The sequence below is a fragment of the Centroberyx gerrardi genome, chromosome 9 (genome assembly GCF_048128805.1).
Source record: "Centroberyx gerrardi isolate f3 chromosome 9, fCenGer3.hap1.cur.20231027, whole genome shotgun sequence".
NCBI classification, from domain to species: domain Eukaryota; kingdom Metazoa; phylum Chordata; class Actinopteri; order Beryciformes; family Berycidae; genus Centroberyx; species Centroberyx gerrardi.
Window position 1 is genome coordinate 15,282,863 of NC_136005.1, and position 17,791 is coordinate 15,300,653.

Below are 17,791 nucleotides of genomic sequence, written 5' to 3' on the forward strand. Positions count from 1 at the left end.
AGTCAGAATCAAAGACATGAACTCGGCGGGCTTCTCAAAACACACACACTGTTTTATTGTTGTTAAAGCCGGGGACTATGTTGGTGGGGGCTATGAAAGGCCTATCTGCCAGAATTGTACTTCATACTGTAATAGCAACCCACAAATACTATAGACATGAATAAAACATCTCTATAAATCGGATAAACCGAGCCTTTCTATTTTGGATGAGGGCGGGTGGGTCCCCCTTGCGCGCTTGAAGCTCCGCCCGTTGGCCGTGCGTCTCTTCACCCTCATTCAAAACATAACACAGCTGTTGCGAGGCGCATCGCTCTGGTCGTTAGCTTAACTGTTAGCTTTCTATCTGCAGTGTTCTACTGGGTTCTAATCAAGGAGGTTTGGACTGGAGCCTTAGTAGAAGAAAGAAGAAATCGGTACACTTCGGTGAGTGGTGATTTGTAGTACAGTATGGGACAAAGTTTGTTATCGTTTGCAGCATCATTTAAGAAAATCTCCTCATGAGTATGGAAGATTACAGAAATGGAAATGCCTGCCACTGAGCTAGCTAGCTAACGTTAACGTTAAGCCGCACAAACGGTCTTGGGTGTGTTTGTTTTGATGTACAAGGTTCGCTCCTATCATAGTAGATTGGCATCAATCAGGAGGAAGGGGCCGGGGCTCTGTGAGTAATTCGTAAATCTAGACACGGTGTTAGTAATGCAGATTATCTGTAGGAAAATGGGTCCATCTGGATTATTTAGCTATTGTTTTATCTCTACCTCCACCCACGTGAATACTTAGTCGCCCCACCCCACCCCACCAAGAAATGGAGTACGATATAATAATAAATCATGCGCTCCCTTATCAAGCTAACGTACGCTAGCCAACGTTACAACATGCTAATGTGCAGAACCTGTCTGCTGATCTTGAGGTTGTAGTGTGAGCTTGTTGTGTAGTGGGGGAGACATAGTTAGCTTAGTTGACAATTTGTTATCCCTCCGTACAGTCTTCTGTGTTTACTTAAGTCGCCACAGTGCGCTGCTCTTTTGGGGGACGTGGGGCTTCAGGTCGACCCATTTTTGCGCGCTATATCTTTACACCCGTACGCCTCTGATGTGTTAGCCCTGCAGGGCTTATCAACAGCCATGCCCTCTGCAGGCGCTAGGCTCTGGATACCTCATTGGGGGTGAACCCCCCGTACAGTTCCCCTCCGAGGACTGCTTTGGGTGTGGCGTGGGTTCATTCACAAACAATACTACAGGCATAGCTGGTGTCTTGCTTGTAGAATTTGCATTGAAGTTTAGGCCTGAAGTTATTATGAAAGTAAAAGTCAGCAAGGCATGGCAAAGGGGTGACCTGCGGCTCTGGACACTGACGACTTGGATGTATTTATGAGGGCAAGTTTGTGAACAAGAGGGCTCCTCCCAAGTTCAGCTGGCAGGTGTTTTATACTGAAATAAGGCTTTCACACTTCTACTGGATGATGGCCTCATGGTCTAGCATTTAGCAACTTATTCTGCATGTGCCTTACTTTATTGTCTACCTCCATTAATGTAAGCACATCTGTGGATCAATAATATTGATTTCAATGACTGATTGTCTGGCATCATGTTACAAAGAATAGATTCATTACTGAAGACTTACTTCCTATCCCAAGAAGAACAATTAATTGTTCATGGCCAAATTAAAAATACAGGCCTAACCTTTATTAATCATTCGATCTTCGTTGTTGTATCACAACTAAAATGTAATTAGGTGTCTGAACTTTTCATAACAAATGAATCTTTGACAATGTAGGCCTAGGTCTCCTAACAATAGTCACAGTAACATGTCACTATCATAACGAGCATTACTAAACGGACAAGAGAACCATGAGACCCAAAACTGTCACTGATAATCATTCTTCCTTTTATTGACCCAACTTAAAAAGTTAAGAGCTTTCTTTCCAAACCTCATATCTCCACTAATTCAAAAAGCATGCCGTTGCTTCCTGGCTGGGTGATTGCATCTGTCATTCTTACCTTCGTTTGTGGATGGCCAAAGTCAAGAATACTGAAAGATATGCATTTGGAGCACACACACTTCAGTGGGCCGGTTCTGTTATCTGTCAAACAGCATTAGCTTCACACAGAACCAGCAGCCTATTTCACTATTAGTCTGCCATTGTTTTCTTTAAAACAAAGCCCTGCCTCTGCTCAAACCCCTTCTCTAACACACTCTTTGTGTCAGTGTCCTTTATGTGTGACGCTGCTGTTGCTTGCCCCCCTGACCCTGTTTTAAAGAGCTCTAAGGAATGTTCTGTATCGATATTTGGTACGGCTGTGTGGAGCTGCTGTTCTCAACACTTAACACGTGACCCACAGGCCACAGGTTCAAACTCATAACTGGGACGCTTTTACAGTGCTGTGGTGTCGCCTTATGTGAAAAAAAACTGAAAACAATCTCATTTGTATTCAGCAACCGTCTTTGAATAGTCAAATAGATGTAGACTGTGTTTATTCATTGGAAAGTAATGACTGATAGGCATAGCAGTGTTGAAAGCATTGTCAGATTGAGTGGCGAGATAAGACTATAGTTAAAGTTCAGCCCAAAAGGGGAGATGAAACCTAATTCTTTCCAAATGCTGGAGTGCCTCAGTCTTACATATGTCAGAGATGGAGTCTGTTAGGAATTTTCTTTTGGTTGTTACTTGGCATCATCTGATTTAGGCTAAATTCAGGAGAAAGTTGGGAGTTGTCATAGGTTACCACAGCTGGAAAAACGGCTTGAAAGAAAACGTGTACCGCAGCGGTCAATGAGTACGAAGGGTTCTTCTGACAGGTTTACCTAAGTAGTCTTCAGAGATTAGAGCTTAATCCAATAATATATAGTTGATTCAGTATTCTATCCTCCTTCAGGGGGGTAAAGAGAGTAGCCTGGCGCGTTGTTGGTGTTAAGCAATGTAAGACCCATTCATACACGTATTGCCTTGACAAACACTGCATTGAATTATCTTTGTATATTTTGGGGTTCCTCCTGTTCTTCGTCTCTCTTTCCAACTGTAAACAAATACGTCACGCTGCATATCTGTTGCTGGCCAACAGAAACAATGTAATCTTCTGGAGGATATGTTTAATCCAGCTATTACTTTCTTGTCTACAGGATTTTCGTTGTCAGCTCACTTGGTTGCAGTGCTGTTTTTATTCTTAAAACATCACTTTGTATATAACACATAATTATCTTTTGCTTTCTTGTCATTACAAAGCTGTTGGCCAGCAGTTCTTAATTGAAACAATGGGTCTTGGTGCAATCAGCGGGAGCAAATCATCCATAGAGGAATATCTTCATAGACGTTAAATCACCGATGCAACAGTGATGCCAATTTTCCCACTTTGAATGATTAGACCTGCTTGAAAAAAGATTCCTCTTAACGTCATTTGAGCACCAACCACTTTCTATTGTAATCTCTCCGCCAGTAACTCTACATCCCACCTCCACCTACAGGGCTTGGCTAATCCCAGAGCTGCCGAGTGTACGTGGGCCCATCTGTTCTGCAGTGTGGTGTAGCTGCTCTGTCCAAGGCCTGCAAATGTGATTAGTTGGAGATTACATCTGTGTGCGAAATGAAACTCCCCTCTCAGAATCAGAGCCGTGTGTGTATGTGTGTGTACGAGAGAAAGGGAGAGAACACCGCAGGGCTTGTGCGTCAGCAAGTTCAAACCCTGGTCTGTCTCAGGTTATGTTATCCCGCTCTGCATTACATCTCGTTCGCTACACAATTTATAAGGGATGTTCCCAAATGCAACACGTGTTTGTGTGTGTGTGTGTGTGTGTGGAACCGCCTATTGAAACCACCATAGTTCCATGCAGTTTATGAATTGAGTTTTCTTCCCGGTGAACGACAGCCATGTTGTAATCTCTTGCCGGACGCTATAGGTATTCTAGAGGCGTTTCGGTTCTGCATCAAGCTTATTCTTTTTCTCTGCGTGTCCTCCAACTGACGCTGTTGCTCAGTTGCCAGGGTAACTCCATGTGTCTGTCTGGCACATCCATTCAGCACAGATGGAACTGCGAAGTCACATGTCGTCACACTCTCTTCTGATGCCTGCACAGCCTTGACTCTGTCACGGCTGCAGTGGTCTACAAACAAAGACAACGCTAGTCTTCTGTGTTCCTGAAGCTTCTCTGGTCCCGTTTCCTGTCCGCTCCACGCGGCACAGGCCCAGATCTCCTCCATTACTATGGGAGTAATGAATGGTCTCTGCACTCGAGAAGTTGTCTTTGGAGCACTGATAATGATATTGCGTCTGGTTGCGTGTTTGATAAAGGCTGTCATGTATGGGGTGTTTGCTGATGCTGCTGGCAATTGGCTGGAGTGGGTGTTCTAGATGTTCAGCTTGGCTTGCACCTGACTCGCTGACTGTGTGCGTGTTTGTGTGTGTATGTAAGACCAGAATAATGCCTCTCCTAACTTTCACTTCTGAAAACTTGGAGGCAGGCACCACGTTTCACCGTTTTAGATTGAGCAATGTGCCTTTTTTTTTTTTTTTTTTCTTTTTTTTTACTCAGAACGTTCTGGATTTGAGGAAGTAGTGGAAAACAACCTCTTCTTACACTAGTGTCTTATTATTAGTGTCTTTTCCCTCTGGTTCCTGCCATGTTGTAATCACAGCTCTTGTTTAGGAGAAGTTGAGGCCGCCAAGAGCAGTAGGACACACACTGTTGAAACAGAGAGTGCACAGACAGTCATGACTGATGGCTGAATCTGGCCTCCCCCCCCAACACACACCACAACAGGCTGAGCGGCGGCAGGAGGCCTGGAGCGTTCAGTGTATTTCGGCCTGTATTTAACCACTGGCAGGGAGTGGCGCACACATGAAAGGCTACACAGCCAGTGGACTGCACGACTTTCTCTCTCTCACCCCACTCTCCTCACTAATTCCTATCCTCTCTTTTCCATTACTTTGCTCTCATTCGCCCCCTTGGTGTGTGTGGGACCTGATGGTGGTTTAGCCCTTGTTTGTCTGCCTAAGTTTGACTCTCTCTCTGATTTGTTTGGGATTATCTCCTGTGTTGCATGCTCCACATGTACTACATTCACTGCCCCTCCACGACCCCCCCACCCTCTTTCTTTCCGCTTCCTCCTCCTCCTCTCCTTCTGGTGTCTCATGTAAACAGTTCATGGTTGTATGGAGCTGGGCTGAGCCGTAGCCGGGCTTTGGAGATGGAGAGGCTGATTCCTCCGGCCTTATCAGCCTTCATCGCCCTCTCACTGAGACCACCGCCATCCACACTCCAGCACAACCCCAGCAGTCATAAAAAAAAATCATGGCCTTGTCAGCTTGTTTATGTTTATCTCATTGGTCTATATTCTCTCTAGGATTTGTTAAAACACTAGGGGCATGTATTGCGTGGGTAGTTTGGTGTGGTAAAGAGCTGGAGAGACGACAGTAGGCAAGGTGAAACATGCAGCTGTGTCGCCTCGGGGCCACGCTGCCTGGGCCTCGGTCAAGCCCATGTAACTGAATTTGTGAGTGTGAGCGGTGTGACAGCTAGTGCTGGAATGTTGGTCGTAGGCTTTTGCTGGTGAGGCCACACCACGCCTAATTACCTTGTTAGATCCCAGTTAGGCTTTACCTACTGGAGCCCATCAGACAGGAATAGATGAAAAGATCGGGATGACAAACACACACATGCACACAATATTTAACACCGCGCGCAGTGTCCAAAATTCACACATGCAAAGTGTTAAATGCCAGTAAAACATGGCACATAAATAAATAAGGGCCACCCATCACACTGGCTGGTACCTTTTTTGAGATGATAACATTTGAATGCCTCAGTTATATACAGCCTTTGGTCTTTGCCTATTTTCAAACTTTGTCCCTGCTGACCACTGTACACTCTCTGACCGTGAGCAGATCAATCAAAGTGAAACGATGTCTATCAAGCACCTGTTACGCTGGCTCTACACATAGTGGTAACATCTAAACTTGCAGCCTAAACTTTCCCTCCTTTTTCTCTGCTGCCTGGATGGTTAACTTTAGTTTCTTCTCATCTGTGTGTGTGCATGCGTTGCACGTACGTATGTGTTTTTATTTTTATTTTTATTTTTTTGTTTTTTTTTAAGTGACCATATAGCCCAACTCATGCAGCTGATAGGTGTTAGCCACACTTGGTGTGTGAGGTTGTAGGTGTTTGGGATCATGGGGTCAGGGGTCAAAGGTGAGTGCAGGGACAGGGCTGTGGTTAAGGGCCCGGCCTTTGAGGCATGTAGAATGTCAGCTATGAGGGTCTTGTTCCACCTGATACTTTCAGGCTGTTCCTCCTGATGCCTCCTGTGTCATACAGCAGTCTGCTCTGCATATCTGGAATAGTCTGCTTGGAGTTATGTTTGATCCGAAGACCAAATGTGGAGTATGGAGCGAGGGAGCTGCGTTCTGCTTAAAGGAATGCACAAAGTTTTTGTGAGATTGGCCTTTTTGTCAACTTATCCGTTAAGTAATGAGAACATAAATACCAAAATTATCTGTATTTCCCCAGTAGATATTTCGCTCTGGTGCTCTATGGTAACCCTTTAGCATACACTATGTTGAGTGATGGTAGGTGACTAGCATTATCCAAAGTAGGAGAACTTTACTTTAAGTAATAAAAATGTTGTAAGTACTTTTTTATTATATGACCTGTAGATTCCTAAATTTTGAAGGGGCCCTATTATGGGAATTCAAATTTGCCTCTGTTTATATACAGGCCTATATGATCAAAGATTTAAAATCTATCCTTTTTTCAGGTAGTTTCATACTGACTCCAGTCAGTGCATCACAACTGGACTTGGTCTTGACTGGATCACCCTACTTAACATTTGCTAAAATCCTTCCAATCATGCACGTTTGCAGCATTTGAACTGACTTCATTGGTGGCCAATCAGGGTCCAGTATTGTGACTGTTCTGCCTGTGAGGACTTAGGCCTAGTCTTCAAATTCACCCCATAAATGCTGTTTTGTATATTATGTATTTACACAAGATCATAAAGAACATCCTGTGCCTTTAGTATATTTGAAAACTAAATCATATAAATCAAAAAATATGGGACATTTAAGTGAAATATCTGTATAATAACTCAATATAGCTTATGTAGCCATGCTCAGTGACTTTTAGCTTTTAGCTGTGAATCGTAGATGATTTTCTCTATGCCTGCGTCTATGCTCTCATCACTTAACTTGTAAGTTGAACAATGGCCCAGTTAAATATGTTTTGTGCTCTCCCTACACCAGGCCAGAGTTCCTCAGGTGTGTGTGTCTAGGTCTTATGGGTAAAGAATGGCACCCAGCCCACCACCCTGTCAGTAAATGGTTTCATGCCACGACTCGTCTCTCTCTCGCTGGGGAGTCTGGACTACCGTGGCTTTTTGTTTCATAGATGGAGAACTGGGACCAAAGCTCACTGTGTGTACATGTAGACACACAAGTATAATCCCACCACCGGCTGAGTGCGCATAAACAGACAAACGCCGCGCCCTTCCACTTCCCTGCATGTTGTCCTGATCCCATCCCAGGGTTTTTCACCCATTTCCATCAGTACTGGAGAAGAGGCTTCAGGCTGACACACAGCCCGGTCTATCTGTCTACCCCCCCGAGTGTCTCGGCTTGGCAGCTAGACTAAGAGCTGAGCCTCGGCTATGTCATGGAAACTTGTGAACTTAGTTCTGAACCCTGCCAAAGACAATAGATCAGATACAGAAAAACACCATCTCTCCTCTCTTTCTTTCTCTCTCTCTCCTCTTTTGCTCTCTTACTTCCTCTTGCTCTCTCTTATTCTCCGTTTTCTCTCTCTCTGTCGTTTTCTCTATCAGATAGGCCAGGCTCAGGTACACTGTGGGCTTTTTGGCCTTGAGAACAGCGTGTGAGCTTGAGGCCTTATCCTCTCCTTACCGGCTTTTCTTTGTTCTGCACCGATCCCTCTTTTCTCCACCCAGCACCACCTCTCTTATGGACAGATGGCGATGATTCACCTCTTGAATAGATGCATTTCTCTCTGTCATCTCGTAGAATCCATTGAGATCTGTGTGACTGAGACAACCTGTTTCCTGTTACCATTGTCACGTTTCCCCACAGGACGGGTCTAGACACGCAGACGGAGATGGGCCGTGTACTGGCGCTCACATGCCTGCACTCATCACACGCACACACACACACAACACACATGCAAACCGTTCAATTGGGTGTTTTTACAGACCTGATAGTGGTGTGACAATATTTCAATTCAACTTTATTGTCATCCGACCTTACACAAGTGCACAGTGAAATGAAAACCTTTCTCTCAGGGTCACGGTTTATTCCAACAACAAGCGTAAAACGTAAGCAGCAGCACAATTCAAGTATTTCAGCAGGGCAGCACTTGACAAAATGACTCTGATACCTAGAAAGATTTAAACGACAGGTCTTAATCTTTTGCTATTTTGCATATGGAAAGATAATATAGCCGTTCCTGTATTTTCCTTTGTGCCGTAGCGAGGGTCTGCTAACGCTGGGAGGGCTGCAGGGGTTTGGGGAGAGGGAGGGCGACAGCGCTGCTGGAAACAATGTCTTGCCTATTTTTAGTCAATAGAAATGAATGTTTGGTAGCTCATGCATCCTGTCTGTGCTTGTCTTCTGAGAGGAGAACAGAGGTTCGAACTAATACTGTCTGTATAACTCGGGCGGATATTGTGTGTGTGTGTGTGTGTGTGTGTGGACAGTGTAGCCCCTGGCCATGCTGCTCTGTGGGAGAGGAGGATCAGAGACGGGTGTGAGGGGCTCATTCAGGGAGAGAGGGAACGAGGGAGAGGGGGAGGGGAGGAGTGCAGGCGTTGAAGAGATACAGCTGTTTGCTCAGCCTCAGCTGTTGCTCCTCTTCCATTAAATGCAGGCTCGGTTTCTCTCTCTTTCTCTCACACACACACTCATACACATACACACACACTAACTGACAGAAGCACACAATGCAACATTGTTCTGTCTTGTGTGAGGAAGATGAAAGAATCAATCTTTCATAGCTGCTATCAGATGGGAAAAGTAACTACCCACTATGTTATTAAGAGAGGCAGCCATGGCCAGATTAGGCAAATTCTGTCTCTTTCTCTGTTTCTCTGCCTTGCTCTCGTCCTGTCTCTCTCTCTGTTTCGGACACTCTTCACCTCTGCCTGTTTCTCTTTTGCTCTCACTTTGTTACTGTCTCTCTGTGTTTCTCTGTCTTCTCTCTGTGTTTCTCTGTCTTGCGCTTTGTTTCTGTCTCTCTCTCTCTCTGACTCTGTTTTTCTTCGTCACCCATGAAGTTGGATAGCTCCAGTTTCATTTGGTTAGTGGATTTCACAACATTTTCTGCTTTTTCTCCTCCCCCTATCTCTCTTTTTTTCTGATCTGTGTGTGTGGGTGTCAGGTTTTGTTCTCCCATGTGAACTCTGACCTAGTGAACTGTTAGAGCAAACAGCTGTGTGTGTGTGTGTGTGTGTGTGTGTTCATTCGTGTCCCTCTCTGACCTGCCTCGGGTGACAGTGTGGACATAGCTGTGGCTCTTGTTCCCACTCTCATGCTAAACACAGGTTACCTGAAGTTAACACACTTTGATCACACATTTGTCCTTCCCTCATCCCTTTCCTGCTCACTTCTCCCTTTGCTTTCCCTCCATGTTGAAGTTGTAACAGGCCGTTTCATCAGGCCCTGGAGACAGGGCAGTGCCATGTTAGGGGAAGTCATGCGTGCAGCGCTGCGTGTGTGTGAGTATGAGAGTGTGTGTGTGAAGCTCTATGGGAGGCCTGTTATCTCAGTCTTGCTCAGTTAAGCGGGTTCAAAGTGACTGAGCTCCAGATCCAAACTAAACCTACATGCTTGCCTTGCCCAAGGTTACTGAAACTACAAGGAAGGCTGAAACTAGGAATTCAGCGTATTTAAGTAAACTGGAGAAAGTGTTAAGTAGTACTAAAGTAAGTAAAACTGTGCTGAAGCTGTAACCTGTTCCTCTCAAACTAACTGGAATAGCACAATAATCAACAATTTGTCCTTTTGTGGGGTGTTAAACTGAGACATTAAACAGGAAATCCTCTACTTAATGACTGGACTTTCATCAACTTGCAATGCATTTATACTCACCATGTTCATTCCAAGCAATTCTCTATAAATTTGGTGAGGGTACTACCACTACGGTGCTCACCAGCCTGATAATTTAAATACTAAAACTCAGTATCAGCACCACTAGGCTATATTCAAAGCTGATCTCTCTCTTTTTCTTGATAAAATATTTGCTGTACAGATCAGACCACACATATTCATGCAGTCAGGAATCAGGATATTAGGCTAACAATAGCTAGCCTGCGGTGTGTTTGCTTTTAAGACACTGACTGAACAGCCTTCTTTTCAGTTTTGGTTGCTTCCCTGCTCTCTTGGGTCAAGTGTCTGAGCAGAGTAGGCCATCCTAAAAAAGAACAGAGGACAGAGTAATGCGTCGGAGGGGGATGAGCTCATCATAGCTGCCCGGTAGAGTTTGGTATTCTTTCAGAGGGATGGATGATTTTGAAGGGTTGCATCCTGAAGAGCCATAAAGATGGGCCATCTTTAGGAGCCATAAAGATCCCCTACTCCTTTCTCCTATCTCATTCTAACTGCATAAAGCATCACATCTCGGCCAGCAAGATGGCTTCAACACGACGGCTAGAGGGATCAAATGAAGTGCGTTTGATGGAGAGAATGCTCCAGCAGGCTCCAGCAGTTAGATCCCATGACCTGTTGGTAGGATAAGGGCGGGCTTTTATGCGGTCGGGGGCTAGTGGGTGAGTCTCGGTAGGTGCTGCTGTGTTCGAGCCGGGAGGAAACCTTCCAGCTTGCCATGGCCGGATTTACGGAGTCTGTCGCTTCCAGAGCCAAGGCATTGTTCTACCACAGCCGTGTGTGTTTGTAGGAGAGAGATTTGTGCGTGTGTGTTTGCACGCTCATAGCTGTATGCCTTGTCAGGTTACAGCATGCCATGCCTCTTAAGTCTGTGTCTCAACCGAAAGCCCCAAGGGCCGACCCGGCACCCACTCCTGGGAAGTGCTGCGTGTGTCTGTGTCTCTGTGACGCACCAACAATGTGAAGGTGAAAGAACCATCCATATTTTGAGTGGCGGAGAGAGATAAAGATAAGGCGGTTTTGCTCCAACACCATCTGGTTGTTGAAGTCCCATTGATATGCGGCTGCCAGACCTGATGATGGCTTGGCTGACTCAAAGAAGGGAAGGTGTGTCTCTGATGAAGTCCTGATAGAGACTGAGAACACTGTCTCTGTTCTCTCATTTACTCCCTAATGACGTACACACACACACACACACACACACACACACACACACACACACAGTTTCTTGTGCATGTCAGCAATGAAAAGAGATTGTGAGGCTTTCCTTTAAACTATGACTCACAAACCCACATAATAGGAGGGAAATCAGAATAATCAGAGACAAACAGCCAAAAGCCTGAAAACAAATCTGAACATTGTGCACAGTTTCCAATTTGTTTTTTGGAGGAGAAATGGGAAATATCAGTGTTATCTTGCAAAAGAAATAATGTAATTTTGAATTTCTTTTTATGTTAGGCGCAAATAATTGACCAACTTTGTATTTTAGGAGGACAAATAGGAAACAAGACAAACAAGTATTACATTGACTGAGGGAGTCCCCTGCATCTATCCTAGACAGATTTGGATTTGGATTGATGAGTGAATGAATCCTTCACAGTTAGACTATTGCATGGTTCGTTAAGCCAAAGAAAGCAATTCCAGTATTATGGATGTGATTTGTTAACTCAAAGCGCCTCACAAAATGGCACAGAGGAACATGTTTTGATAGCACAACAACTATCGGCTCTGAGTCTCAAGACAACTTAATCCAGTCCCAGTGCTGCAGCTCAGAGATCAGCCGGGTGAACTCTGACCTCTGGCTCACCCTCTCTGACCTGAGCTCATGAGACAACATTGTGTAAGCTTGTTTTGTTGCTCAGTCAATATGAAACTAATCTGCTGTGACCCAAACATCAGATAATATGACAGCATTTACCATGCAGACTCCAAGCAGGTCGTACAGCGAATAGGCTCCGAAGCATTCTGGGGTGTGTATTGTAATTTGAGGGTTCACAATTAATAATCGTAGTATTTGGAAAACGTGAGACATTTTGTTTAATTACATTTCTTCAAGAATGCTAGCTAGCGGTGAAAATAGTATATAAGATGATGAAGATGTTGATATAAAATACAATAAGTGCAATAAATAATTATAATTCCTCAGATCACTGAGATTAATTGTGATCACAGTATCTAGAAAAATAATCAGGATTAATTTAGCAATGTTATGCAACCTTTAAACATTCCTTCATGCTATACAGTGGTGTCTTTGCTTTCGGGTTAGCAATGTAAAACCTCAGTTCATAGTAAACTGGGGAAAACAAAATAAATCTGAATCCCTGGATCAAAAAACATTTATGCTAACTTGTTGCTGGAGCGCAATATTGTTTCAGCGACCAAAAATATACACCTGAACTCTGATTATACTCTTTCTAACACATTTAGTCTCATCATGTAGACTCATTAGTTGGAATTTTGAGTATGATAAAGGAGACTTTGATTAGGCTTTTCTAAATTTCTCTCTCTTTTTTTTTTTTTTTTCCCCTCTGTATGAGTCAGACAGTCAGACTTGGCACAGGCCAACAGGCCTCTGGTGATGGCTTTGGCATAAAACCAAACAGCCATATGATCTCAATATTGCTCTCACCTCTTGAGACTGAAGCTATTTGGAATCCTGCGGTGACTTCTCCATTTAAACCTGAGAGTTGCTCTTAATCTGTAGCAGGGATGTGAATCTCTCCTTATACCGAGCGGATAAGAATCTCAGTACGTACTCAGTGATTCAAGACAGGAAGCAATCTTTGAGCAGGTATTATTTGATCTGGTACGATGCAATATGACTGGATTCAGTAAGTAAGTAAGTATTCAGTGGCATGAAGAGGAATGCAGAGTTCACTTGTCATGGTGTCATTTTGAATCAGGTGGGAGCTAGCGGAAATTAACCAAAAGCCCATGTAGTCATCGTTATGCAGCTCTGAAACAAAAAGTTCAATGTTATGTTAATGTATTTGGCATTATATGCAAGGCACCCGTATAAAATAACTGAAACTTCTGACCAGTTGCACATTTTACTGTGACACACAATTCAGCTTTGTTTGATGTTTCTCTGGAGCTTAACAGCATACCTGAGATTCTTTATGTCCCCTACATGGGAAAATTTGACCCACTGCTAGCAATATGAAAATCTTCCCTTCCACTAGAGTTGGACGACTGGATGAAACTGGATGTGCAAGACACTCAAATAGGAGAGCACAAGCAGGGATAAAAATTATTCTCAAGTTGATTTAAAACTTATTTAGAACCAGTACAGAAGGTAGCCTAATCACACCTGACATTTCACAAATCCTTCCTCAGGATGTACTGTGTTTGGCCCTGCTTGTGCTTCCCCATTTGAGTGTCTTGTGCTACTTCTTCTTATTGGGAATGCAGTATGACCTGTTTTTTTTCTGGACTGTGAGGACCTAGGTATAATTTAAAAGATAAAAATGCCCTTTCCTTGCAATTTAAAACCTATTTCAATTGATGATGTTTCTGTAAATGTTCTGTACAGTGTTTCTGTAAATTACACAGATTGTGACAGATAGGGCTGGGTATTGTTTGAAAATGTTCAGTACTGGTACCAATATCTGTACCTTTCGAGACCAGAACCAAAACTAGTTTTTTTTTATACCTATGTTGTAAAAGCTTATGTAATGCAATAGCCTAAATTTTTTTGACTATCATATAATTTTTGCAAAACAAAAATAGATAACATTTGACTTCTTAAATGTGAAACTTGTGTTTACAGGGCTCTAAATGAACTTTTTTACTTTGTATCACTGGTTCTCCCGACTTCCAAAACAAGTTACCATAGAAAATCCCGACTGCCAGGTCAAAACAAATTCTGTTCTTACATGAATGGTCGAATATCTTACGAAAGGTTTTGTTTATGTAAAATTCAGTTATGTGTTTTAAAAGAAACAGTTTGTGTGGCCGTTTTTTGGGGGTTTTTTTTGCAGTCAAGCACAGCTCTCTTCCCTCAAGGTAACATTGTACACAAGTGTTTCATTAGGTTTGAGGTGTTGCCGGACTTGGCAGTTATTTTCTTGTCACAAATCTTGCACTGTGTGCTGTTGCCATCTATTTTAGTAAAATGGAGCCAGACATTGTATACTTACTTAAAGCAGACTAATAGATGAAGGTGTAGTGACGCCCGGGCAAGTTTGTTTGTCCTGCCTGTGGCAAGTAGTTACTTAGTGAGCCAATCAGCAGTCACTTTAGTACAAAAACGAGTATGATGATTTGATGAAAGGCAATGTAAGATTAACAATTAAAGTACTAAACTGGCACCAAATGTTTTACATTTTTCGGTAGTCGGGTAGTACCGACAAGACTTTCAGTTGCAAGTCGCAATTTGCGTATAAATTGTTAAAATAATTGCCTGATTAGTCGATTATAAAAATAATAATTTGTTACAGCTCTGAAGCTGTAGCTTTGAGTTGTCAAGCCAGATATTCCCACATCAGGTGAACGCAGCATAAGTTGCAGCCACTTTAACACAGGGAAGGGGGCAAGTCGTAGCTGCATGTGACATGGATGCAGAAAGGATAAAGCAAAAGGAATAAACACAAATTGAGAATTTATTAATGATTTTGACTGTAGAATTGTCCTTCCCTGGTCAAATGACAGCTGATACGATTTGTTAACGATCCCTAACAACTTCCACCCAGTCCTATACGTTTGAAGTGGTACAGCTGTATCTTGTATAGCTGGCCCAGTGGATAATCATTACACCCCTAATCTGTAGCGTCATCGGACCAGAGCTACATAGAGGGATCAGTATGCTATGCAGGTTTCCCCCTAACCCACCGCACAGAAGTTGCTGCTCTGCTCACTTTTCTCTCTCGCTTGCACGCAATATCTCTTCTTTCCCCTGATGTCGTGATGGCTGCTCCTGTCTCTTTGGCATGCAGTGTCACTTTGAGGTATCCTGAATTAGTGTCTGTCCTGTCACTGTGTGAGGTGGTTTTACTGCTGCGGGTCTGACTTTTGCCAATCCTCTGAGACTCATAGAGGAAGACATAGAGATCATATCTGTTTCCTCTGAACACGACTGCTCTGACTGAGCGCTCTGTTGCTGCCTATTGTTACTCTGCCCTTTCCTTGTTAATAGTCTGTGCAGGGAATGACCACAGACATCAACGCCGCTGCCAGCACCACACTTCCTCTGCTTCCTCTCCCTCCCTCCCTCTTTCTCTTTTTTTCCCCACTCATCTGTCACCAGGCTCAGGTCCTCCAGTCTTCAGCAGGAGAGTTGGACTTGGGCTGGGCTGCCTGCCCACTCCCATGTGGGCCACAAATCAGGCTGAGGCCAGCACACACACACATACACAGACACATACACACACACACACAGTAGGCCAATGCGCTGCCCACACGTGACAGCCTGCTGCTCGGGGGCCCTGCCACATGCCACCACTCACCAGCTTGGCACAGCGTCCTCTCCCTGGTTCATTCGATGGATAGCCAGATACCGTTATCTAGACTAGCTGGGCCCAGATATTGCCTGTTGATAGGTGTGTGGATGTGTGGTATTTACTCATTTTGAGTGCTGCTTCTAGCTGTAGGCCGGGCTCTAGGAAGGGGTTGACTAGATGCGTTATCTAGGTCTGTGAAGGTTGGACATACCGAGTGTGTCTGTGTCACTGGGGGATGTGCCAGGAGACAAGATAGAAGCGAGGACAGGCCTGAACAGACTGCCTGCACAGCCTGAGCTCTAATTATGAACCAGAGAGTTGTAAGGCATAGAGGGAGATGGGGAGAAAGAGAGAGCGCAAGTGTATCTAAAAAAAGCAGAATCACACTCCCAAGGTCAGAGCTGCTGCTAAGACACTGATTAGAACTGGTGGAATTTCACAAACAGGGTGCAGCGCTTTATAAACTAGGAGTGTGTGTGTGTGTGTCTGCTCCCAGACTGCTCAACATGCATCATGTCTTCTGAGTGTTGTTGTCACCTGAGCTGAATGAGAACCAGCTGAGCTACAATCCGCCACTGAAGATGTTTCTAGCCAGCTGACAGACCTGGTGACTCGATTTAAATGCCCATGCAAATATTAGCTATGTTTGCCATTGAAACTGAACATGCAAGTTTCATAACTGATTGTAACTAAATACTAAAAACGAGTCAGTTTCATAAACAAGCTGTTGACAGCCGCAAGATATTTAATTTGCCAATACATAGGATATAATGTAGGAATCCTTTGTGCTGTTGAGGTGATCATCTACATAGAAACCAAGCTTGGTTGTTAGAGGAAAGAGGGCTAGGTGAGAGATCAGTCCTGTCAGTCCTGTCAGTCCTGTCAGTCCTGTCAACAGCTCAGTCAGTCAATTTGAGAGTGAAAATATGTCAGTTTTGGGCTGCACAAGTAATCGTAGATAATTGTGTAGGGCGATTTTATGTTTAATAATCGTGTAGTTTGGCGATATCAGTGTTTGTTATATTCAATTCCACTGAACGTCATGGTGTGGTACATCAAGTGCTTCCGTTATGCGTAACCAATTACAACCTTTGAATGTGCAATGTGCACCCATGTGAAAGTTGCGTAACATTCTGTGTAGTAACTGTTGCGGCCCAGTTGTTATATTTAGCAATGTAATGTATCTAGTTTGAGCTTTTGATAGCATTGTTGAGTTGTAAAAGTTTTGCAAACTATGAAGCTGTTTTTGTTTCTCTGCTATGCACTATTATGTTTAGCTGACGTGATAAATGACTAAGCAAAATCTTGCCATTTATATGGTTCCAATACACAGCAGACAGCTGCGCAGTCCGACAAAAACAGAGGCCATGCGTATCTCAAAAGTTGCAGCTCCGTTCCAGCTTGATTTCAGATCGGGCAACATGTTGCATGTGCGTCCAGTGGAGCAGGCTGTATTGATCCAGTGGAGCAGGCTGTATTGATCCAGTGGAGCAGGCTGTATTGAAGTAAATGGCTGCGTATCTGATCCAACCCTTCCGACACGAACAGATGGAACAGAAGCGCATCTGATGTAGCTGAGCTGTTAAGGTAGAAAAGCAGGCAGCTCTGGTGGCAGAGAAAGGGAGAAACCTTACATAGACCATCTTTGGAAAAACAAAGCGATGAGCAAAGTGGAAAAGAATGAATCGGCCCAGCGTTGGAGAGGAAAACCCTTCTCCCCAGTCTGAATGCGATTATGTTTTAGTTCCTCAAAAATGGATCATTGTCATTTTGGTTTTAAACTAGATGACGACAAGCAAGTACAGATTCAGTGTTTGTCTTGGGGTTGTAGCTATGTCCAAAGTAATAAATGAATACATTTTGTAAATGACCACAATAAGAGTAAGGTAGTAGGATGAAAACAACACTTTTAGCTGTTGCTGCTTAAAAGTGAAAAAGTTCAAATATATGTGCAATACAATAATTTTGTTTCCTGAAACTGAGACAAATAATTGTGATTAATAATCGTGATCATAATATTTAGCAAAATTATTGGGATAGTCGTTTTTGCTATCATTTTAGATTGGGGTTTTTTGGGCCCCGTTTGTGGTGTTCAGTGTTTAGTGTTCGACTTGCCAGTGTGAATTGCTGATTATCAAGCTCTCCTGTTCTCTGGAGTCCCAGACACTAATGAGATGAATGTCCAGTCAGAATACATCATCAGTGTTCAATCAGAGTTAAATCCCAGTCAGCTGTCTGCAGGCCGCCCTCTGC

General features: G+C 43.7%; 1 protein-coding gene across 2 annotated transcripts in view; it reads left to right on the forward strand.

The window, feature by feature from the left end:
• The first annotated feature begins 308 nt into the window (after nucleotides 1-308).
• The window catches only part of ralgps2 (Ral GEF with PH domain and SH3 binding motif 2), a 74,664-nt gene continuing 57,181 nt past the window's right edge, over nucleotides 309-17,791 (forward strand). For both annotated transcript variants that reach the window (XM_071895589.2, XM_071895590.2), the window contains exon 1: nucleotides 309-423. The gene's annotated coding sequence lies outside the window, so the exon portion shown is untranslated. The remainder of the gene's footprint in view (nucleotides 424-17,791) is intronic.